The 24,577-nt window shown below is 40.8% G+C and overlaps 1 protein-coding gene across 6 annotated transcripts in view; it reads right to left on the bottom strand.

Annotated features, from left to right (window-relative positions):
• Window positions 1-24,577, bottom strand: part of TCF20 (transcription factor 20) — a 130,553-nt gene that overhangs the window by 15,469 nt on the left and 90,507 nt on the right. The window lies entirely within an intron of this gene.

The following is a 24,577-nucleotide window of genomic DNA, read 5'->3' as shown; positions in this document are numbered from 1 at the left end:
GGCCAAATTCAAAGTTTTTTTCACAGGTGATCAACAAGGGTCTATCTGGAGCAGAAGATGCCATCATGGGAAAATACCTCATCACCACAGAAATGGCCCATGTCCAAAAAAAAACGCACTTGCAGTGCAACAGGGATGCTCATACAATTATTGCCAAAGTAGCTCAGACTCATCTGATGACCACGTCCAATTTTCAAGAGTTAAATCCTATTAACTCAAGTAGTCAATGATGTATTCGACCATAATATCAGACAATTGTGAAAGTAGAAAGGAAGTCTCTCACCCCTTTACTTCATCCTGAATGACTTAAGAAATGACCTAAGGAAATAATTCACATCTCATTCAGACAGCCATTTTATTTCTCGCACATATACACTAAGTGATGTTAACTAATCTGATTCTGAAGAAAGCTGATTTCTGACAAGTTGACATTTTTCCCTTTAAAAAACGATGTAGCCATACATGGTAGAATTCACCAAAAGCTAGGAGACTGCTACTATTTAAAAATTAACAAGTGAATTAACTACTGGCAGAAAACAAAGAGAGGAACTACCATAATTTTTGAGTCACATTTTAAAAAGACGGGAATTTTATTTATTCTGCTGAATACAATGAACACCATAATAAGGCCCTGTATAATTTGTACAATTCACCTTGAACTCACGCTGTGAGAAGTTGCCTTTGGTCCCTGCCTGCACACAGGGATGATGACATGATCTAAAATCACTGCTGCTGCTGGCAAAGCCGGTGTTGAACTGGGCTGCTCTATTTCCACTACCAGTGAGCTGCACCTGCACTGCTCACGAACAGCTGTGCCCAAGCCAGCAGCGCACGGGCACCGGACACGGGCACGGCATTCCCTCCATACGAGGACACTCATCTGCCACCACGGCCACAGCCCCTGGCCCACATCTTCAATCCCTGATCAGCACACACGCTGCAGTGGAGATCCGCAGAACAGACGTGGCCAAAGTAACAGCCATAGCAAAGTTCCTCACTCAGCATGGTAAACAGGGGCTTGATTACAGTATTTCCGAACCCTCTGAGAATATCTAACAGTTATTGTTTTTCCTACTATTCTGTGCTTTGCAGAGATGACTATAGTTTGTATTTAAATGCCTGAATGAAGATGAAAGCAAAACTAGCTCCAGCCATAAACCAGGAGGCCCTCTTCAAATCAAAGCAGATGCAACTAACAGAAAAGCTTGTGAGATGTCAGTTCTCGTGACATCTACAACTGCAGTTTTGAGTAACACCTCTTTATGGGTATGCCAAAGCATCCTGAGCCTGATCTTCAGTGCTTCCCACTAAATCGCATCTATATTCTAAGCACGACAAACTACTGCAGTATTTATGAAGCAAGGGAAGTATCCCTGAAGCCTAGAAAGAGACACACAAGCAGCTTATTATTGCCTGTCAGAACATCAATGAAAGTTTCCAAAGATTAAAAAAAGAGGCTAAACCAATATTGAAATGCACACCAAAATATACGGACCGCTAGCCAAACTGCAACGTAATTCACTCTCCCACGGGAGTAAAACCAAACTTCATCCACAGAAAATGTCCTTTCCTGGCTCTGAAGTCAACTCTAGAAAGATATTATGTACTGGCAACAGTCCCAGATTCACCTATGCCAAGTACTCACAAAGTGCAGCTTGAGGAGTTCTGAAACAGAGCTCTGTACCTGTGTACTTTATTCTCGCTTTTAGATGTGGCTGACTGGGATTAATTATTCTAACAGGAGAGAACCCAAATTGACTATTCTTTTTGAATGTAGATATGAATTTCTAGTCTTGTTCCTCAGAGGCATTCTACCCTCCCCACTTTATCTCATCTTTTACATACCATCACACTGTTGCAACAGAAGGTCATTCTCCCCTGGAACACTGTGTTCTGTGCAGAGCAGTCAATAAGAGTGCAAGAACCACAGCAGCAGAGATTGAACTGCAGCTATATAAAATATTTCTTAACACTAAAAAGGCATGACTTAAAAGAGTATGGTGTATGACACAACAGGAAACAAGACCCTTAGCAAAATTTTTGATACTTTTCCAAAAGGTTGTTTTTTGAACTTACTCTTTGGTGCATCTAGCATGGTTCATGTCGCTATTCTGAAAATCACATTCTGAACATGACAAGCATTTTGACAAATTTTCAGCTGAGAATGGGTAAGGAATGCTTTAAAACTGTTTGTGATTTTAGGACTGATTAGACAGTAAAAGTGGGTAGTTAAGATGCCAGTGCATGTGCATTGAGCCTTCACTGCGCCTTTTTTGAAGTCAGGCAGACAAACAGAGATTTTACCAAGGTTACCTGTGCTACGCCCACAACAGCAATTCCCAGGGGGGTGACTATGCCACTGACGGCTCAAGGCAGAGCTCATCGGCTGCTGCTGGCTCCCCTGCTGCTGAACAAGTCTCCATTCTGGCAGATGCTTCTGCTTTTCACAAGCCACTGATAGTCTAATGGCCCCATTTCTTCTACCTCCAGGGACCCCCAACCATCTGCTTCTTTCCGGGGAAGCTGAGGGAACCACATACACAATAACTACTCTTTTTTTCGAGTTCTTCTTTCTTGGCACACCTGAGTGACTGAACAAAGCAGATGCCCTACAAAGCTGTGTGGTTCTAAAACAACTTCAGAGTCTATCACCTTATCTTTGAAAGAGACTATCATCATGTAGTGCCACATGGTTTCCAAACACACCCAGGTGTTCCCATGAAGACAAAAAAAAAAGTGCTTAAAAATTTCTGGATGGTCTCAGTCTTCTTTTTCAAGACATTACTGCTGTGCTTTAAAAGGTAAAAAGATGCCTCGTTCCTGCTGGTACTTTCTGTAGTTTTGGTTAGCTACATGTCTCATGTATTTATGCTTGAAAAGAAAAAATAGGTACACTACAACTAGGAAACATTCTAACACCAAAATAAAATCACAGAAGTTCTTACAAGGAAATGTGTAAATTCAGCATAATGGCGACTAATTGTTCTCTTGGTCCACCAGCAAATTTTCACCCAAACTCCACCATCCTGCAGCCATTCGCCAGCAGATGGTAGCAGCCTGCTTGTCACTTGCAAAGGAATTACAGCATTCTTAGCCAGGGAAACAGCACTCCAGCTCTCCTGGGAAGAGAAATTCCTTTTGCTCAGTAAGCAGCCTGCTTAACCTCCCCTGCTTGAAAGAGCTCAAGGCTGGTACTTGGAGTGTGCTCCCAGTGGGAGGTGCCAATGGATAGTAATCATTGCCAGGCATCTAATCAACTCTTGGCTTAAATGTGAAAAAAAAAAAAAAGAAAAAAAAAGAGGGGAAAAAAGAGACCACACAGCAAAGACTGATTCATAGGACCTATCTCCACAATTCATCTCTGACCACAAGGCACATATATCTCACTTAGAATAGGCTGGAGAGACTGAAAAGTGCCATTTAGAGGAGACACTCCATCCCGTGAACTAAATTATCAATAGTAATAAAGCCAGATACATTGTCTCTACCTCTCCCTGCTATTAGCAGCCCATTTCTTCTTCCCTACAGCTCATCATTCTGTGTCTACCAAAATGAAGCAACAGCCAACCAGGAAGAGTGAACAGCTGGGGGACAGCGACCAGCGGCAGCAGAACGGCTCTGATTCATTTAAAATGCTACAGCACCTACCAACAATATTTCTCTCGTTTATGCTTGGCTTTTTTCCCCCTTGCAATCTGCATTCTTCCACTCTTCTGAGACCACACTGCTATATATAATAAGAGTATGTTTTTGAGTACCTTCTTTTGCTTCCTTCAGATTTGTACCCAACTCCATGTAAGTGCTGTATCATAAACATGTCCTGAGCTACCTACCTTCCTCCTCCTGAACAAGCACAAAGCCTTGTGAAAACCAATGCCCCAAGCTGCTCACTTTGGCTCTGCACTGACAGAGACAGTATCTTTGTCCCTAGACAAAGCACTTCTTAGCACTGGAATCCTACATGGTTTTGCTGGTGGGAGGACGGAAGCTGCTGACTAGCCCTTCCAAAATATTCTGGGCAGGAACAGGAACAGTTGCTTAGAAGCAGAAATTAATTGCTTGTAACACTAATGTAAGGTGTTTTCAGACACTCCTCAGCAATCTTCCTTGCTGAACAATTACCAAACCAGTTTACACCAGGACATTCACAGCAGGATCATATTTTCTACTGTCTGTAATAAAAACCATCTTTTCTTGATGAGTGGTTATATACCCTATACTCAGACCTCTTGGCTTCCCCTCTTCCAAAGATCAGTTTTTCCTTTGGTTTGTTTTCTCTCTTTTTCCTTTGCTTTGCTTTCTAGGCATCTCCTTGTTTTGCCCCTTCTCCCATACCAGTGTCAAGAATGCATAAAAGGAGTAAAACGGAAAGCAACAACTGAAGGTTACTAACAAAGCAAAGAAAGCAAAAAGTGAAATACACGTGGCATTAATTATACAGGTACAAGTCTTTGCTTTACATTTTATGTGCATTTTTCACACTCTCTCCTTCTCCTGTTTAAATTATAAGCTTTTAGGAAAATAATTGCTTCTGTATAATTGCACTGCACAAATGCAGATGTAAGATAATGAGGACTTCAGAGTCAGCTGCAATATTGGGAAGGAGGGCCTTCTGACTATTTCTGATTAAACAGTTGGCAGGCTCGGCAGAGGCTCGGATTTAACATCCAGGCGAAAGGGCAACACAAACAGCAGGCAGCCGCATTCTCCTTCCTGGAAAGTGGGATGCAAAGAGACAACTTACTCCAGAAAGCTACAAGAAAAAATAAAAATAAATAAGTGTGTGTCTGTGTGTGTGTGTGTGTATACATATATATACTGCTTACTACAGGAGAAAGAAATATGTGATTTTGGAAGATTTCTGCAAAAAGGGACCAAGATGAAAAAAGCGAGGTGGGAAGACATCTTTAGGAAACAGGAGAGGAAAAGACTTCCACTCTGATGTGCAGATACTGGTTAATGAAAAAAATTGTTTATGTGACTGTGGCTAGAGATAACAACCAGTACTAAAAGACACAGAACTATTAGTTCACATTTCCTGACAAAGAATTTTAACTTATCAAAAAAAAAAAAAAAAGACACAGAATATCAGTAAAATGAACCCCACAATTAAAAAGATAAAAATCTTTAAACCTGCATCACAAAAAGGCATCTCTTGCCAATGATGATATCTTCTTGTAGAAAGCAAACCAAATAATAAAGGATAATATTTCACAAGTAAAACTGGACAGTTGTCTTCAAGTCAAGAAACTAAGGACAAATTTAGATTCCAAGATTTCAGCAAACAGACACATCAATGATCTGGAAGATGCTATACTAATAAAGCTGCATTAGGAAACAATACAAAGTTAGAACTGCAGTGCTGCACAGGCTGCTGAAGCACAAAGGGAAACTGCAGCTCAAAATGGATGGCATAGAAAAAAACCCACAAGAAATCCAAGAGCTGGAAAATGTCTTAAACATGGAAAATCCTATTCAATACATATGAAACTGATTATGCTAGAACAGAAGCACTTGAAAGTAAGAGCAGAGCATTTCATTACCCTCAACTAGAAGGAAAAATAGAATGCAACAAGAACAGAAATAAACATTTCTGTTTTAACAAAGAATGGCTTGCCAGCAATAATTTTAAGGTCCTATGCAGACACTTAAGCTATTCAACTGCCCTTATAGAGACTCTCAAGAAGGGGGGTGAACAATAAGATGTGAAAAATTGTGAAGTTTGTAAAATTATCCAGGGTAGCCAGACCTCAAACTGATAGTAAAAAGCTGCAAAACCATCTCACAGCCATGGATAACTGTATGGTAAAATGGAGATGAAAATTACTACTGTTAAGTGCAAAGTGATGTATGTGGTAAAAATATTTTCACCTATGCATATACATGATGACAGATTCTAAATTAGCTTTTACTACTCATAGGAAGGTATAAGTAGTCATCCTAGACAGAAACATCATGCAGTCCCCACAAGCACAAAAAAGGACAGCCAAAATGTAAGCAGTTTTTAGGAAAAAAATCCATAATGAAACTCAAATGTTCATGATGTCTGTCTGACACTCTTGTAGTAGCCTGACATTGTAATATTGTGTGTGGTAATATTGTCTGATGACCCTCTTAAGAAAGGAGTACAACTGATCAGAAACAAAAATGGACAGACCACACAGATAACCAGGAATGTAAAGAACTGGTATATAAGAGAAGTCTAAGTATTTTGGAAAAGAGAGAACTGAAGGGGGATTGAAACCTACAAAATCCAATATGATGCACGTAAAGGAATGACTCTTAGCCATTTCCAAGAAGGAAGAGCAGATTCAAATGTAACATAAACCTGTTTTTTTTCCACTCAAGTAACTAAAAGTCATTGCTAAAGAATGGTGCACTAGCAAAAAGATAAGCAAGTTCAAAATCAGATGAGACCAGTTCATCAAGGATAGGTATGCCTCTGCCTGGTAAACACAGGGACAGAAAAGCTACAACTCCAAAGCTGTGGTTGCTGAAAGGAGGGAAAAAATATGCAACTGTCATTGTGCACATGCCAAGTTTACTACAAATCTCTGAATACGTGCAGTGAAGTGGTAAATACATGGCCATTGCTGGAGACAGGACACCACAACAAAAGGTACTTTTGCACCTGTCTGGAAAGGCAGCTCTTGGGAAGAGCAAGAGATGTGACTGTGAAATTTCACAAACAACAAACTCCCCCCCTCCCTATGACTGTCAAAAAGAATGCAGGCACCAAATAAATACTGTTTGGTTACAACTTTTTAAGACTCTTTAGTTTTACCTCCCTAACAGGAAGGTTGAACTAAACTGTACACTATATAAAAGACTGAAATTCAAACCTAAGTGATAAATTCATGTTCACTACTCCTTACAAGCCTGTTTCATTCACTTGGTGGAGTGATCAAAGGCTTAACTGTGCATGAATACATGAGACTGCTGAAGAGCCCAGTAAGACTTGAAGGGGGATGAACCCTTCCCGCCTCCACCACACAATGGAAGGAGAAAAAACCCAAATGAAAAAGACCCAGTGTAACTGTACCACAATAGAGGTTAGGTCCTTCAAGAGTCAACCAATGGCTAACTAAAACAGATTCAGCAAAATTAACAAAACCAGTAATTTAAATGCTGCTGCAAAACCAATGTTTAATTTCAGTTAAATGGGTTAAGTACATACCTATGTAGCCATTTCATGTTTTTAAATGAATATTAAAATAACATATAGACCACCAAGTCCAACAAGCTAAGAAATTTGTAAATCTTTTTTCCTTTGATTCAAAGAACCACCCTGAATGAAACATTTCAGAAAACCATGTGTAAGTATAGGGATTTGAATTTGCCAAAGTATGCAAGTCTAGCAGAAAAAATAATACAGTTTATGTTATCTTGACTTTTCATTTGGGGAATTAAACATGCAACAATAGTGCAATTTAGTTACAAAAAGGTCTGAAAGACAGAAAAGCAGACTTAAAAGAGGAAAAAGAAATTCAAATTTTCAAGCAGTGATTATATGATAAGGACCCACAGAGTAGTGGGAACAGCACAGTCAGCAAGAGAGCATTTGCTCCAGTTGAATTTTCTACCAGTACTAGATTTATTTCCCAGCCATCCTGGATACTGATTAAAGGAAATATCCACATATATTGTGAATTTCTATTTAATGCAACATCTACCATGTAGAGCATGAAACAACAGCATGCAGTTACCTTAAAAGAAAGCAAGATCTCCATCATAATCAAAGAGATTTTGGATAAATTAATTATCCAAAATTATCCAGAAAAGCAGTAGGTTTGAGTATCATTGTCTGGAGTGATATAAAAAAGGAAAAAGCGTGACATAAACAAGAAAATGCAATAAACTCAAGGTTTTCAGGAGGCAAACTGCTTAAGAGAGCCAGCTTTTTTCTAATGAAAGAAAAAAGAGATGATGCTGAATATTTACTAAAAGGCTCAAAACAAAACAAAAAAAATATTGGTTCATTAAAGACACAATCACTATGTTATTAGGAGCAGTGGATACAACAGAAACAAAATCTCTATAAAGGCTTAAAATTAAAGAAATACTTTTGATAAAAGCAAAATGTAAATGCAAAGTATTTTGATGAGATATTACATATCTGTGCAACCTGACAGGAAAAAGGGTGCAGCACAAACCCACCCCGTCAATGACTCAAAGACTTGTAACGCTGGACAGAAATACACCATTTGTCATTACTTGTAATAATCTGTGCAAGCCTTCATCATAAACAGAGCCCCACTGTGCAAGACACTTCGGTAACAGAGAACAAAGCGTTGGTGGATGCAAAGGGATGAAACAGGAACGGTGAGACTGAGCCAGCAGCGTTGGGCACAGTCCATCTCAGCAGCAGGCTAAGCATATCCAATTATTCAGCACAAATCCCAGACAAGAAGGGCTTTGAAGAAATGCATGAAGAAAAACAAAGGTAAACGTGCAGGGGTTTGAAAGTGAAGCACTTAATTTGGGAAATTATAAAATTAGCCAGGGTGTACTGATTGGAAGTAAATCTTAAGTTCTTGAAACTGAAAGAAGAAAAAGCAGCAGGATAAAGGCAGATAAAATAATGATGAGTGCCTTATGCTTGAGGCATAAGAAAATAGGAGGTGGGCAGATGAATGTGAGAGAAGTAGGAATGTGAAAATGACCGTTTAGAACAACAAATGTTTGTGACAGCATTCCATCGAAATTGCACTTAGTACTAAGAATACCAATTCTTAAATTGAGGTCTGAATAATGACTGCTGCACAGTCAAAATATATTCCACTGCAAAGAGAGGTGGAAAAAGTACAATGCTTATCTTACTGGAAAATAAATAACTTGTCTCTAGAAAAAGGCAGCAAAGAAAACTACTAGTCAGTACCATTAAAGAAAGAAGAAGACAGCTTCCCCAGAAAGCCACAGAAGCAGTGGTTGGCAGCAGAGCTCCCAAAAGGAGTCATGAAGGGCACACCAGTATTCCTGGGGTCACTGGTGGCTGTTGCTACCACTGAGGAAAAGCAGAGGGTAAATCCAAGAGAAGAGGTAAAGGTGCAACGCTTTGCAGAAAGAAATGCCTGCAGGTCAGTAGATCTCTCTTTAATGATAAGCGCTCAAGTAATGTAACAGTATTAAAAAAAAACAACAACAAAAAAAATATTACAATCTTTCAAACCACAGCAATAAATCATCCATCACAGCTGAGGGCAAGTAGACAATTAGCACATACTGATGAAACATCCCCACATAGACAGAAGGTGCTTTATGCAAAGTAATATTCACTGGCCAAAAATTTGAATGGGTTTAGAGAGAATGGGTTTAATTCATTTTTCAATAACCATCAGGAAAAAAAAACCCTACAAATCATAATAATATATGTGGTGCTTAAACTGCCCATTGCACTAATAGGTACTGTTTATGAATTCTAAATTGAATTTATAAAAGGATATGGAGTGTCTGTAGGCTTGTCACAGGCACGACACAGGAAAACATGGTATGAGCTAGCAGCAGTTTAGAAGAGGCAGAAAATATAAATAGCAGCAGTCCAAGCCTGGATGGCATTCCAGCTGGATATTACACAGCAGCTGAGGTAGTGTCAGTAGTTTCTTTAAGAGACATAATGTGGTTCTCCTGAAAGAACTTCCTCCATCTAAGGATTAGATGGGGTTCTCCTGAGATCTGAAGGGAAAGGACTAATGAAGATCTTCTGGGCTCAGAACACTGCTGAATCATGGTAAAGGCAATAATATTATACATTTGCAAGCCACACCTTCAGTTTTATAAATCTAGATCAATCTATGCTAGGAAAAATTACTGGGATGAGCCATAAATTACTAGAAATAAATCACTGGACAAGATCAAAGAGAAATGTCCATCTTTTTTTCACCTGAGGTAGAAATCAAATGATACATACATTTTTGCTTTGTTTTTCTTTTATTTTACATAAACACATCCTCTTCTAACTTATTCCTTCATCTTCTGAAGTCTCTAGCCCAAAAGCAGAAAAGTAAGTCAACATTAAAGTCTTCTTTGTTAAGACAGCTTCAGAATAGACAATTCTTCTTTTGGCATTACCCTTATAGCCATTTGGCCAGGAAACTGAATTTATTGGTAGCTCTTTGTAACACCTGTTCCCCAGGAACCGCCTCTGAAAGTTTCTGCTTCAAGTGGTACCATGTGGCTGAAGAACCCTTATACCTCCCAAGGATAAACTGTAACACTTCAAAGGAAGAATTAAATTTAAGTACAGGACTTAAGACTGCATAAAAACCACTGTAAAACAGTTTTATGTACCTATAATGTGAGTATTGAATTTTTCTAAACAATTTCCTAAAGTTAACATTAAACAAAAAAATAATGTTGGTTTTCTGGAAAGCATCAGTTATGAACTATGCCAACTCTGAAATTTTAGTGATTAAATTTAACTTGGAGAGTTATTTCGCAAGAAAAATCTTAACAATTATATATAACAATGAATTTACACATGGGACAAGTACATTGCTATTAGTATTTTCAGCATTTTAACCTTGTACAAGAAAAGAGAAAGCTAACAGCAAATGAACACATAACAAAACATATTTATTATCTTTTTGGACCTGACTCTAAATGATACATGAACAAACTTAAATTTATCTTCCTGCCATTACATGTATGCAACTAAACCATGAAGCCTTGGATCAGCTCCCTAATCTTGCAATTTAATTGAGAACATCTGACAACTTAAACACACACTGTACTTCCAGAGCACCCTACCAGTTTGACTTAATGGTCACAAAATAAGTGATCTTAAAGCCTACTTTACAGAATAATTAGAGATGATTTATCAAAGGCCGTGCAGGCAATTGCTGACAGCACAGGCACAAAGTCAGAAAAGTTCACAGCTCTCATACCTGAACTCAAGCACATGAACTTACTTTTCCCCTCTCATCCCCACCCACCTTTTTTATTTTCCTTTTAAGCTTCACATTGAGCAGCAGTATCCTTCAGTGAAAATCCCCATTTCAGAGATTCATGCCAGGATGCCCTCCTCCTCCTCCTTCCCCTCCCCTAGCAGTAAGTCTTTTATGAGGCTGGTCAGTCGTCTTTAATCATCAGTAACTTTCTGAAATTTAGCAAGTGTGAGTTCTCAGTAAGAATAAAGGATTTGGAAGCACAAGAAAAGCTGCAATTAACAGCAGTCTAGTGCAAAGTAACAACAAAACCATGTTGTGAAATGAGTAGCCATGAGAAAAAGAAATACAGCTGAATTAAGTCCCCTAGTTGTAAGCACAAATCAAAAGAAAATATGCAAAATAGAAATGAGGGAAAAAATCACTAGTAAATGAAGACTGCACAACCAGTTTTTAACATTGACTTTTAATATTTTCTCAAACAGAAGGAAAGCTTATGACCCAGGCAACGACCAGCAGGCTGAGACAAGACCTGACTGCCCTTACGATGCAATCAGTTGTGCAGCCAGACCTCAGGACAGCAATCTATTTTTACCACCAGCAGCTCAGGTGGTGACAAACAGTGCAGCTGCAACACCCAGAGCCCTGGGAAGGCTCTGCCACTCACCAGTGTCTTGTGCCCTGGGCTGGAATTTAGACCAGGTCCTACACTGGTACTTTGCCTCCTCCTATGGCAAGTCTGAAGACAACTTAAGTAGATCTACACCATTAAAACCATACACTGAGCACTGTCAGAATTTCTCAGAGGAAACTGTAGCTACTGGAGACCTTTTAACTGGAAGGAAATGTCTGGGTTAGGTTACTCCAACTGGCAAAGTAGGCCAGGGGAGGGAAGGGAGCATCCAGTCCCTAGTGCCTCTGAGTCATGGCATCATCATAATAAAGAAAACTCCCATCTTTTCCTATGTCTAGACAATGAGATGGATGTACTTGACATCAGTAATAAATACATACATTTGAGAACCACCTTAGACAATCTTGAAACTGCTCTTTTTTTTTTTTTACTACTTTGCATAATTAGTAATATCATTTTGGAAGAACTTTCCATATGAAGTGATGATCTTGACCAGGCTCCCCACTTCCAAATCATTTTAAGATCTGAGTTTGTTCTTGTACAGACTGCCGCCCCCTCCTATGCCCAGCATTTCTCTGTATCAGTATTGACAGTGAAAGTCAAGAAAGCCAGTCCAGCCTGATGAAAATGGGAATGGGGTGAGGGAGGGATTTGCTGGCCAGATCACCCACCTAACTCACTTCAGTCACAGAGCACTACTGCTGGCAGAAGGGGAGGTGTGGATAAGAAGAATGGCTTCTAACCACCCTAATTTAGCTTAGATGAAATTACCACCATATTTCATCTTCACAACAGATTCCTCAGTGAAGCAGAAATGGTTTACATGGGGTACTCTTCACTCATTTGTACCTCTAACACAAAGAAGCCTTGACCTTTTGCTACACTCCCACCTCCCTCTGCCCTCATTTGTTTCACTTCCCCCAGCCCTTGCCCTGCACTCATCTTTCTCCTAATTTACCCCACAGTGGCACAAGACAATCAAGGGCTGCTGTCAAAGTAAAAAAAGGAATTTCACCAATTCAGAGGGGAATTCTGAAAAAGGAGTTTTAGTTGTGGCAAGGAGAGGGACAAGTCTGTGAAAACCAGGGTTACTGTGAGAGCAAGTCAGACCTTCAAAGGTCCTTTTCAGGACGATGATTATTTTGCTAGCTCCCTACACTCAGGCTAATGTGCAGGCTGTGCTCTTCTGGACATTTGCTCCATTCCCCACTCCCAGTTCTGCAGTAGGAACAAGCTGATGAGGTCATCTAAACCTCAGAATCCTTATTCCCATATTCCAAACAGTTCTGTGCCCACAACTCCAGCCACAGACCTTCTCCCTCAACATGGCTCTAGCCACTTATGCTTACCCATAGCTTTGGCAACACAAGACTGCTGTTGAATGCTAATTGCTTACTAATGAAAACTAATCATCATGCAATTAAACTTTAATCACTAAGCAGCTGGCTGGGATCCAATCCATAACAATAAAGGCTTATTAATAACTTTTTGCCAAAGTGCTCTATCCATGAAGACTATCCTCTACATAGAGTCCAGTTAAGTGTATAAAATTGTTGGGAAAATATTTCCTCTGCCAACAGACTAGCCAGAGCACAACAGGATAAGAGCAGCACAGTATAAACTAGCTAAAAAGGATGAGTTGACAATTTGGGGAACCCAAACTACTCTTCTGGGTCCTTCCATAACCTCAGGCACAATGTGCTGTGCAGAAAGAACTTCTTTTCTCCAGTTCCTGTCTCTGTAGAGTAAGATTCTTTAAGGCAAAAAACTAGTTATAATTTTGCTGTAGTTTCTAAAATTATTACATGAATACTCATCATACTTCAGTTTTATTTTTACTCATCTTTCTAAATCTAGGGAAATTAATCTAACCTCTTTCAGAACATATTTCTCTAATTAAAAAATATATTGAGGTTATATAACTAGGCTTATAATGGACAGATTGAAATCTACTTTTGAAAAGAAGAAAGTTTAAAACCTGCTTTCTATAAAGCCACAAAGATAATGAGAGAGCAGGAGCATCTTTGCTATGAAGACAGAGAGAGCTGGGGCTGTTCAGCCCGGAGGGAAGCTTCAGGGAGACCTTACAGACCCTTCCAGTACCTAAAGGGGCTTCTAAAAATGAGAGAGAGCAACTTTCAACGTGAGCAGACAGTGACAGAACAATGGGGAACGGTTTTAAACTAAGAGGAGAGGTTTAAAGTAGGTATTAGGAGGAAATTCTTTACTGTGAGGATGAAGCACTGGAATGCTGTACAGAAATGCTCTGGATGCCCCCCATCCCCAGAAGTGTTCAAGGCCAGGTTGGATGTGGCTTTGAACAGCCTGGTCTCATGGATGGTGTTCCTGTAAGGTCTCTTCCAACCCAAATCATCCTGTGAATTCATGATTTTAAAGTAATTTCATACCACCGTCAGTAAGTGTCCCAGTTTTGCCTGCAGAATTCCTATCCCAATCTGGCATAAAGCCTTACTTGTAGATAACTTTTTATGAACTTGGTTTGCATTGCCATGCTTGGAGAGATCTCCTTTATTATGAATAGTAGAACACTAGTATAACTGAAGCATTATTCTTGCTTATTCAGTGACCAAAGAATTCAATAAAATGCTTATTTTAAAATTAAAGTTTAAAAATTGTAGATTTTTAAATTTAAAAAGGTCTTACAAAAGATAGAACACAATTCTAATAATCTACTAAATATTATCTAAAAGAAAGTAATGAACTCTTATCTTCAGAAATTGACCTCTTTTCATAGTCAATAAGACAGATGAAAGATGAAAAAAGACTTTTTTTTTCCAAAAATCAGGAAAAATACATTCAAATCTGCACTTTTTCCCATTGCAATCAAATATAACCCCATTTTAAATACAGAGGCATAGAGCAGAATAAACTTATTTGCTAGTAGTGTTCTTCTAACAAAGCTAGAGGAATACAGCTGAAGTGACAAACATCTGGAATTAGTCTAAGTTTTAAAAATGGGTTCATTTTAAGTTAACAAAACAAAACACCAACAACACAACAACTCTCCTCCAAAATTTTGGGGAATCTTAACAAGCTTTTTACCAGCACAGCTTAAAAAGATTCAAGCTAAAATGACACATAAATGGATTGCATTCACTCACTATTGAAAATTTAGTAAGAGTTTGGCACCCCTATGGTAACAGGCAACTGAAATCTTACCAAAGAAAAAGACTGTGTGAGCTTGTGGATAAGCCAGACAAAAAGCTCTAAAGCTTTGTCTCGAAATCTCCTGCACAGAGAAGGCCCCATTCACATTTGGAAGAGCTTCCTCAAAATTAAGTTACATAAAAGTATTTTTAAATTAAAACTGTACAGAAATGATGAAGATCCCTGATGCTTTACAGAAAGGCAACTGTGGAATGAGCAAGCTGCTTTTTGCATAGAAGTTTCCAGTGCTCTTGGCTACAACTCATGTAAGTGGGTAAACATCCTATTCTTTCCCAACACTCCATTGTCAGTAAATCTATTTTCCACTTTCCTCACTCCACATTCAAGAAAAACAGTAAAATATAAAACCACATGCAAGCACAGACATAATGCCTGTACTTTGGGATAAACTAATGACAAAGGAGTCTGCTAATAAAGATGCACAGAAAGTACTTCCCTGCATCTTCTCTCTTCCCCATTACAAAGGGGTCAGTACTGGAGTGTTTCCTCTTACCAGCATCAACTTTATGCTTGAGATCACAACTGAAATGTGATTCCTATCACCTTCAGTCCATAATCACCAATAGGCTGCACCAAATTCACCTCACTTCTACTCACAGTAAAGCTAAAGCAAACCAACTTCATTTCACAAATGTAATTACTGGCTTCTGATAATTTAAGATATTGAAACATTTGCATCAGACATGTCCATGTGGATTCTGTCTGCTCAGCTCTTTAGCATTTAAGGCTTGTGGTACCAATGCAGGGTTGCTGTAAGCTACCAAGTGCTGCAGCAGCAGTGATTCACACTTCAGGTCCCCAAGGCTCCTCCCAGGCTCTCCTCCCTGGGGAGGGTTACTCTCACAGAGCAGGAGTCATGACAGCACAGACTTTCAGTGGCACAGCAGATGGCAATGCCTTTCTGAGAAAACCAAATCTGAAGTTCATCATTCAGCTGTCTTTCAGAATTTCTCCTCCACCCAAAATTTCATGCTTTCTTATTTTTGTAACACTGCAGAAGAATATTAAAGATGCTGCCATTTCCTGAGGAATGAAGACGAGTATTATGCTAGAATGCACATTTCCAGCTCAGATAGCTAGGTATTTGGGCACAGTCTGTCAATGAAAACCAGGAATTCAGCCACTTTAAGGGTAACTGTAGAAAGTGCCTCAAGGTTCTGTGGCAATCCTCATTGAAGGGCTAAAGCATACTAAAAGCTGTTTCCAGAGATAAAAACAAGCAAGCAATGTTCTCAGTACATCCCTTTTCCAACCACTGCTGGCAGTGATTTTAAATCTGCTTCCCTTTTCTCACAGTGAAAAATTAAAAAGCTCCAGTGTCACTTCTTCCTACTCTTGAAATGTGTCCCTACTAACACAGCTCTAGGTGTCGAAATACAACTGTTCCTTCCTGTGTGTTGTCAGGCATGTTATTTTTGAAGCAGTAGATTATTATTTCAGTTGAACCCTGACCTAACACAGAACTCCTGCACTTGAGGAGTTTTTTTGGTTTCATGCTTTGGTTTGGGGGGGGGGGAGGTGAGAGTGGGTTTGGGAGAAAAAAGATTACTAGGTTCTGCATGTTTTTCTTCTCTACAAAGAAAGATGATGAATAAAAGGTTAACATTCTTCTCCAAACACTACTAAATAGTAGTACCATAGACCTGAAACCCTTTCAAGTGCTGGTGGCACCTGGGCACAATTTTAAGTTAGAGCTAAATTGATCTAATGGTTATCATTACCAGTGGAAAGGACACTCCCTCTCAGATGCAGCAAACATGGTTCAGAGGGTCAGCAGAGTCAGATGGCTGATGTGGCACAAAGATCTCCCACCCCAAGCTGGTCTTCTGATGGATTAGCTGGCTACAAATCAGCCCACTGTGCAAATGCACAGGTGGGAGATGTAGTGCAAGTGAAGCAGTGGAAGCAAGCAGCTCACCAAGAGGATAAAGCAGGATCCCTCCTCATGACAGCAACTCCCTCCTGCTGTGGCTCAGGGATAAGAGAGCCCACCTGTGCCAAATGAGACGTTCACAATGAACTGATACCTTTATACTTGTATGGTACAGTAGTCAGGTTTCTGGGCCTAGAAACTGTTTTGCTTTGTTTTGCCAAAGGCAGCTAACCTGCCACAAATTTCCCAGCTCATACCAATTCCCTGGCTTAGCCACTTGATTAGCTATGCAGCCAGGAACCTTTTATAAGCAATTACTTACAGAGTGTGGGAGCTTTTCTGTTAGGCTGTGATTTCCCAAATTTGAGAATATAAATAGCTTAAATCCTAGTGATCCCTCCAGGCACCCTTCTTTACCCAATTTACAGCTAGGGTCCAGAATGGTAGAGGTAAACAAAAGAAAATGGTTCTATGAAAACATCAGAGTAAACAAAGTATTACAGAAAGGTAATCTCCTCCAAATAAGATATGGTGGAAGATCAATTATCAGGAATCTTAAGTCAAGAACAACTTACCTGTGCAAAACCAGGAGCTGTTCCCTGTGAAATATGGGTAACATGCAAACCTACCTCTAACTCTAACAAAGACACACTCACAACATGAGGCACAAGGCTACCACTGCCCAATAGGCATGAAAAATACAAATATCTAGTATCAAGCTGAAGAGAAAGAGACTTCAGGCATTTAGGTACTAAACTTCTCATCACTAAAGTTTATCAGACCTTCAAAACAGGCCTCTTAGGAGTCTTGAAACAGGTAGATTTTACCACTTTGTATAAACAGCAGGCTTTGAGAGGGAATCCACGGAGAGCTGGACAGACAAAATTACAGACTGGTGAGAGAAAACCCAGAATTTTCTGCTCCACTGTAGATCAGGGCCAGGTTTCACCCTTCACCATTTGTTACTCTGAAGTTCACCTGACTGAAATCCAAGATGATCTTTTCAACAAAGAGCAACAAAGGAAACAGGTTCCAAGGACTCCTTTCCATGTATAAGGATTAAAACATTTCTAAAGCTGGGAGAGATGCAGAGATTGATGAGAAAAGCATTACATTTTTTAGGCCTTTTAAGAGATCTTTAACAGGGGAATAAACAAACTTTCCTTTCACAGAACACTCTCAGCAGGAACACAAGCTACATTTATCTTCAGCAAGGTCAATTTGGATAAGAGCAGGGATAGAAGAAAAACAAACAAACAAACCAACCAACCCATCCTAACCAGAAGTAACACACGTGCTAGGTCAGAGCCTCTGCCTTAGGAAAAAAGATGTCTTACAAAAAAGCCCTGTAAGAAACAGCATACCACCTTCCTAGTGAACAGCTTTTTAAAAAACAATGGCTGAACTATCTTGGATTCCACTTAACACAAAGAATGTTATCTGCATTGTTCTCCTCATTTACAGCTTCATATATTTAATACTGAGAAAAAAGACCATCAATTCTTCTGAACATTAAAACTGCCGACAACCACCACAGTGACTCCATAATTCTTCCAGCTTCAAAGGTAACCAAGACTTCATCTTACATGGAAATGAACTTCTCATTAATAGAAAAATGGTGAAAAAATAGACAAGACAGGGAACTTTCTGGCCACCTATAGTATTTGAAAGAAAAGAATTTATAAGTGACAGGATCACCTAGCACTAAGGAAATGGCATTTTTTTCAGTTCCAGATTTCATCAGCATTGGAACAAAAAAAAAATCTAACTGCAAGAAGGCCACTTAGCACCATGACTCTGCATTAATAGTTTATGAGGGAGACAGACTCCTTAGCTCATCTGCTGGGGTATCTTATTTGAGCCTCAAAATAAGGAGAAGGATTAAGTCATTCTGCATCTGAAGCAGCCCAATTAATTAGATCACATTCTCAGAACCAAAAAGCACAGCAGAGTGACCAGAGTGAAAGGAACACCTTTTTGCCTTCAAGAAAGGCAGATGCCAGCACTTTGGAAACCACCTGGATTGCTGCTTAGCAGATAACACACACCATTTTCAGTCCAGAGTAAAAACAGACTTTAAGGAAAGCTCAAGCTCTGGAGAGTCACTTCACAGTTTGATAAACATTTTTAAGATAATGCCTTCTCAGGAATTCTTCTTGAGCATCTGGTACAATTTGATCTTTGAGCACCTTCACATAAATAAAAATCCTTTCCTGAGATTGACTATGGGCCAGTTGTCAAAAAAACTGCAGTAAGACAGACATTTATTCATATAAACAACAATTTAGCAAGAAAAGTTATTTTCTGATCTTGGAAAGCATGTGAGAAATAGGTGTCCAGGGGAAAAAAAAATCTATAATGAGCTTTCATGTGATAAAAAAATAGGTGAGCTTGTGTGAGAAGAAGAAAGACAGGACCGGTTACTTGTATCACTACCTACATCAATGGCCTTTGACTATAGGTTCAAGTTTCCTATTTCTATACTAGAGTGCTGCATAAACAACAGCAACTGAGCCAGGTGTCTAAAGAAAATATTTCAACTCACTTAATGGTATGGATTCAGTTTAAATTGGTGCATATTTACCCTGCTGGTACCACAGACAGTTTAGGTAATTTTGAGTTATGGGAATATTTAATTTGCTCAGAATGAGTTACATACATACATTATTCACTTCCAGGATCATGACCCTTCATATACGATATGCTAATGTCCTTCCTTACCCATAGACAAAATCCAAGAGCTACATTCCTGTGCCTGTGCACACATCTCTCTACTTGTTCCTGGTAGGAAGCAGCTACCTGATTTGCACATCTGCTTTTCCATGACAGCAACACTAATGAACTGCATGTCAGAGGAAAAAAGAGAAAATGCACTTGCAAAGTACAGAGGAGGTAAAGAAAAAGCATATGCAACAAGCACAGGAAACCAGCTGTGTGAGCCAGAAGGCTTTCCTCAGGCAGCAGGGCAGGAGAGTTGAGTTCACCAGAGCCTTTCCACTGCCTGGGGATGGCTTCTGGCAGGCACACCTCTGAATACCCCATGGCCATCTTAGTGCTGCACGGAACCCTCTGAGAGCTGAAGGGGTGAGCTTACTCTGCTTCCAGAGGAGAAACCAGCACAACAGCTCGCTACAACAGGAGAAGAAAAATGCTAGAAGAAAACCTTTTCCATTTTTTATCACAGAGGTGATAAATGGATTACTCTTATGGATGTTATACCGAGGAGCCATCTCAGGATACTGTATTTGTATGAGACACAATACAGAGCTTTCAACTCTGATTCGGGAGGGGGACAGTACTAGGCTTGTCCTTGGCAAGCTGGGGGATGAGATGCAAAGCTTAGAGAAACAGAGCACTAGTGAGGGCACTCTGCCCTTGACTCTGAAATGTGCTGGCCACACTGGAGCACACTTGGAGTCTTACAGAGGTGAGCCAGGGACTCCTGAGGTAACAGAAGCCAACAGGGATACCAGCAGGGAAATATCTCAAAGGAATTAAGGGGTGTTCCTCTGGGAAGGTGATGCAGCCAACAGCCTGGCCAAGGTGCCTTTACCCCAAAGCACACAGAATGGGCAACAAACCAAAGGAGGGGCTGGGTGCCACCATGCTGCTGGAAAGTCATCACCTTGTTGCCATTACTGAAACTTGGTGGGACAAATTGTGTGACTGGAGTGTGACTGTCAATGGCTGTGAGCTGTTCAGGAGACAGAAAGGAGGGAGAGGAGGAGGGGGTGCCCTCCATGTCAAGAGGTGCCCTGAGTGTGAAGAGCTGCCTCTGAAGAACAGCCATGAGCAGGCTGAAATACTGTGGGTAAAAATCAGACACTGAGGCAACAAAGGAACCCTGAGGCCGGGCTCTGCTACAGCTGCCTGCCCAAGGGGAGCCACTGCCAAAGCCTTCCTGCCCCAGCCACAGGAGGTGTGGTGCTCACACGCTCCCGTCCTGCTGGGGGACTTCAGCCACCCTGACAGCTACTGGGGAAGCACCAAGGGAACTGCAGGCAATCCAGGAGACTCCTGCAATGCATGGAAGATAGCTCCTTGAGCCAGGTGCCAGCCCTACCACAGGGAACTTGATACTGGATTTGATGATCACCAGTGTAAATGAACTAACTGGGAATGTCAAGATGGGAGGCAGTCTGGGTTGCAGCAATCGTGCATTGGTGGATTTTGCAGTCCTGAGTGATATGAGTCAGGTGAAGAGTAAAGTTAAGCCCCTGAACTTCAGGAAAGCAAACTTCCAGCTCCTCAAGGAGATAGTCAATAGGGTACCCTGGGAGACTGCCCTCAGAAACACAGGTGCTGAACTGAGTTGGCAGATTTTTATGGAAGTGTTCTATAGAGTTCAAGAGCTAGCAATTCTCAGAAGCAAGAAACTGAGCAAGGAAAGCAAGAGACTGGATGGCTGAGTAGAGAACTTTTGGTCAAACCAAAGGGAAAGAAACAAAGACACAAGCAGTGGAAACAAGGACAGGTAACGTGGGAAGAGTACAGGGATGAAGTTCAGTTGTGCAGGGATAGTCTGGAGAAGGCCAAGGCAAAGCTGGAACTGAACCTGAAAAGGAATGCAAGGAATAACAGGAAGGTCTTCTACAGGTAGGTTAAGCAGAAAAGGAAGGACAAAGAAGGAGTACTCCCTACCATAAACAATGCTGGCAAACAGCTAACAATGGACGAGGAGAAGGCTGAGGTACTCAACAAATTTTTTGCCTCAGTCTTCAATGGCAACCTCTCTTCCCACACCTCTCAAGTGGATGGATGACAGGATGGGGACTGAGGCAGGCAAGCGTTCCTCCCACTGTATGCAAAGATCAGGTTAAAGAACACCTAAGGAACATGAATGTACACAAGTCTATGGGATCTGAAAAGATGGATTTGAGATTCCTGAGAGAGTCTGCTGATGTAACTCCTAAACCACGCTCCATGGTATTTGAAAAGTTGGTAGTCAGGTGAAATCCCAGGTGAGTGGAAAAAGGGAAACGTTGTACACATCTGTAAAAAGGGCAGAAAGGAGGACCCTGGGAACTACCAACCTGTCAGCCTCACCTCTGTGCCTGGGAAGATCATGGAACAGATCCTCCTAGAAGTTGTGCTAAGGCACACAGGGGACAGGGAGGTGATTCAGGACAGCCAGCACAGCTTCACCAAAGGACAAGTCCTGCATGACCAATTTAGTGGCTCTCTATGACGGAGTGACTCCTTCCTCCCCGGGAAAGGGTGAGGGTGTAATTCATATGTAATGCTTTTGAAATGTAAGGCTTTTGACAGTCCCACACAACACCCTTCTCTCCAAACTGAAGAGTGACAGATTTGATGCATTGAATGGATTAGGAATTGGTCAGACAGTCAGATCCAGAGGGTAGAGATGAATGGCTCAGAGTCCCAGTGGGCATCAGTGATCAGTGGTGTCCCTCAGGGGTCTGTGCTGGCACCAGAGTTATTTAATGTCTTCATTAATGACACAGATGAAGGGACCAAGCTGAGTGGTGCTCTTCACTCACCTGAAGGATGGGATGCCAGCCACAGGGATCTGAACAGACTCCAAAGTGAGCACATGGGAATCTCATGAGGTTTAACAAGACCCAGAGCAAGGTGCTGCACCTGGGTTGGGGCAACCCCTGGTATCAACACCAGCTGGGGGATGAAGGGATCAAGGGCAGCCTTGCCAAGAAGGGTTTGGGAGTGCAGGTGGACAAGAGGCTGGGCACAACCCAGCAATGGCACTGACAGCACAGAAAGCCAGTTGTATCCTGGGCTGCATCCAAAGGAGCGTGGGCAGCAGGATGAAGGAGGGGATTCTGCCCCTTTGCTCTGCACTGGTGAGACCCCACCTGCAGTGCTGCATCCAGCTCTGAGGTCTTCCTCACAAAAAAGGACATAGACCTTTATGGTCTATGCAAAAAGACCAAGACAGCCTTTGCAAGTCCAGAGGAGGCCACCAAAATGATTTAAGGGACAGAGCAGCTCTCCTTACAAGGAAAGGCTGAAAGAACTGGGATTGTTCAGTCTGGAAAAGAGGCGGCTTTGGGGTGACTTAATTGCGGCCTTCCACTAGCTGAAGGGAATATACAAGAGAGAGGCCATTCACAAGAACATACAGTGACAGGACAAGGGTGAACGGTTTCAAAGTGAGAGTAGGTTTAACTTAGGTGTTAGGAAGAAATTCTTTACTGTGAGGGTGGTGAGGCATTGGAACAAGCTATCCAGAGCAGCTGTGGACAGCCCATTCCTTGAAGTGTTCAAGGCCAGACTGGACGGGGCCCTGGGCAGCCTGCTCTAGTGGAAGGTGTCCCTACCCACGGCAGGGGGTTTGATCTTTAAGGCTGCTTCCAATTCAAATCATTCTATGATTCTATAGCAAAACAAAGTGTACACACAAGACAATTGTCCCTGACTCTGAAAGTTCAGTCTTATGAACAGATAAAAAATGGATCTAGATAGAACAGTGGAGAGCACTGAAATACTACATATTATTTATCATATATCAAAAGTAAGCAGTGTTTCTTGCAGCCTTAAATAGGAAGGATTAGGAAGAAATAGTTTTAAAATCAAATGAGATTGTGAATCTGAGTGACATGAAAATCAGAATAAAATGACAGACAATGGATTAAGGATAATGTAGATTAAAAGCCATGTTTGAAAGTAAGATTTTGGAAACTCACTATGAATTCAAGAACAATTTTTAAGTTTGTGTTGAAATAACATGAATCTGGAGAAACATGGAAGCTCTGCAAGACTCTGGAAGAAAGTGATTGAGTTACCAAGAGCTACTCAAAAGCATGCTATTCCAGGAAAAAAAAAAAGGCACAAGTAAACTTCAGTGAGCCCCACAAAAAAAGCATGAAGTAATGAAAAACAGCCTCTCTGCAAAATACAATGGAAAGCAAGGAGGTAATCAAAAGACACAGGCAGGAAACAAAGGTGGAACAACACTTCAAAAGCAGCACAGCTGATAGTGATAATGTAGTCGACAGAAAAATGGAAAATTAGGCACTGGATCTGAACCTTAACTGGGAAAAGATCACCATAAACACTGATTACAATTGCAGCAGAGCACAACTGAAGCCACAGTGGAGGACAAGAGCCCCAGACAATGCACTCAAAGAACTTTGAGACGAAAAAAGGAAATTAAGAAGTAGTTGCAAAGGCAAGAGAGGCCACAAGCATTTTGTACTTTAAAAAAAAAAAAAAGAGAAACACTTATTTCTACTGGCATTATGAGGGAAAAGAAAAGATAGAGGAACTGAGGAACTGATTGAGGGAAAGAGGTAGAGGAAAAGAACACAAAGTTCAAGGGAGATAAGGAGATATTTCTGCAAGGTGCCATAAAGGCAGATGAAACGGTTAAGAAGAAGAGGAAAAAAAAATTTTACTTGTAAGTAGGAGATGATTGTAACAGTGGGAAGAAAGTGCTAAAGGGTAAGCCAAAGCATATTCAATCAGAAAGTCAAAGATTCCACGCAGAGAAAGAACTAGACGTCAAACAACATGCAAAAACCCACATGAAAATGTGGATAACGGGCTGCTATTATTGAACAAGTTTGATTAGAGCCTCTCAACACAGCATGTTTGAGCACAGCTGGGCTTATGTCCTCTGCACAAACAGGGACACAAAAAGGATCACTGGAGGATAACTCAAGCGGTTCAAGAACTTGTAAAAAAGGCATTTGCTATTGGGAAAACCAGAATCCTAAGTGAAAGACACACCCTACACACAGTAAAAAGGGAAAGTCAGGCTGGAGAGATACAAATTCAAAATACTGGTGAACTACCAGAGAAATGAAAGCAGGCCACACTGCCAGCAGAATCCGAATGGTGGCGGAGGACCTGAAAGAAACCTTGCAGTTATCAGAGATAAGAAATTCAGCAGTTGCATCAGAACAAGCACACAGGCATGGCTCGATGAAAACCAAATGAAATTAACTGACTATGTTTAATGAGAGACTAGAAACAAGAATGCAAGCCAAATCAAGTTAGGGCAGAGAAGCATGTAATTAC

Source organism: Zonotrichia leucophrys, chromosome 1A, assembly GCF_028769735.1.
Source record: "Zonotrichia leucophrys gambelii isolate GWCS_2022_RI chromosome 1A, RI_Zleu_2.0, whole genome shotgun sequence".
Lineage (NCBI taxonomy): Eukaryota > Metazoa > Chordata > Aves > Passeriformes > Passerellidae > Zonotrichia > Zonotrichia leucophrys.
Note: the sequence above shows the minus strand (reverse complement) of the source record. Positions and strands in the feature narration are given on the sequence as shown.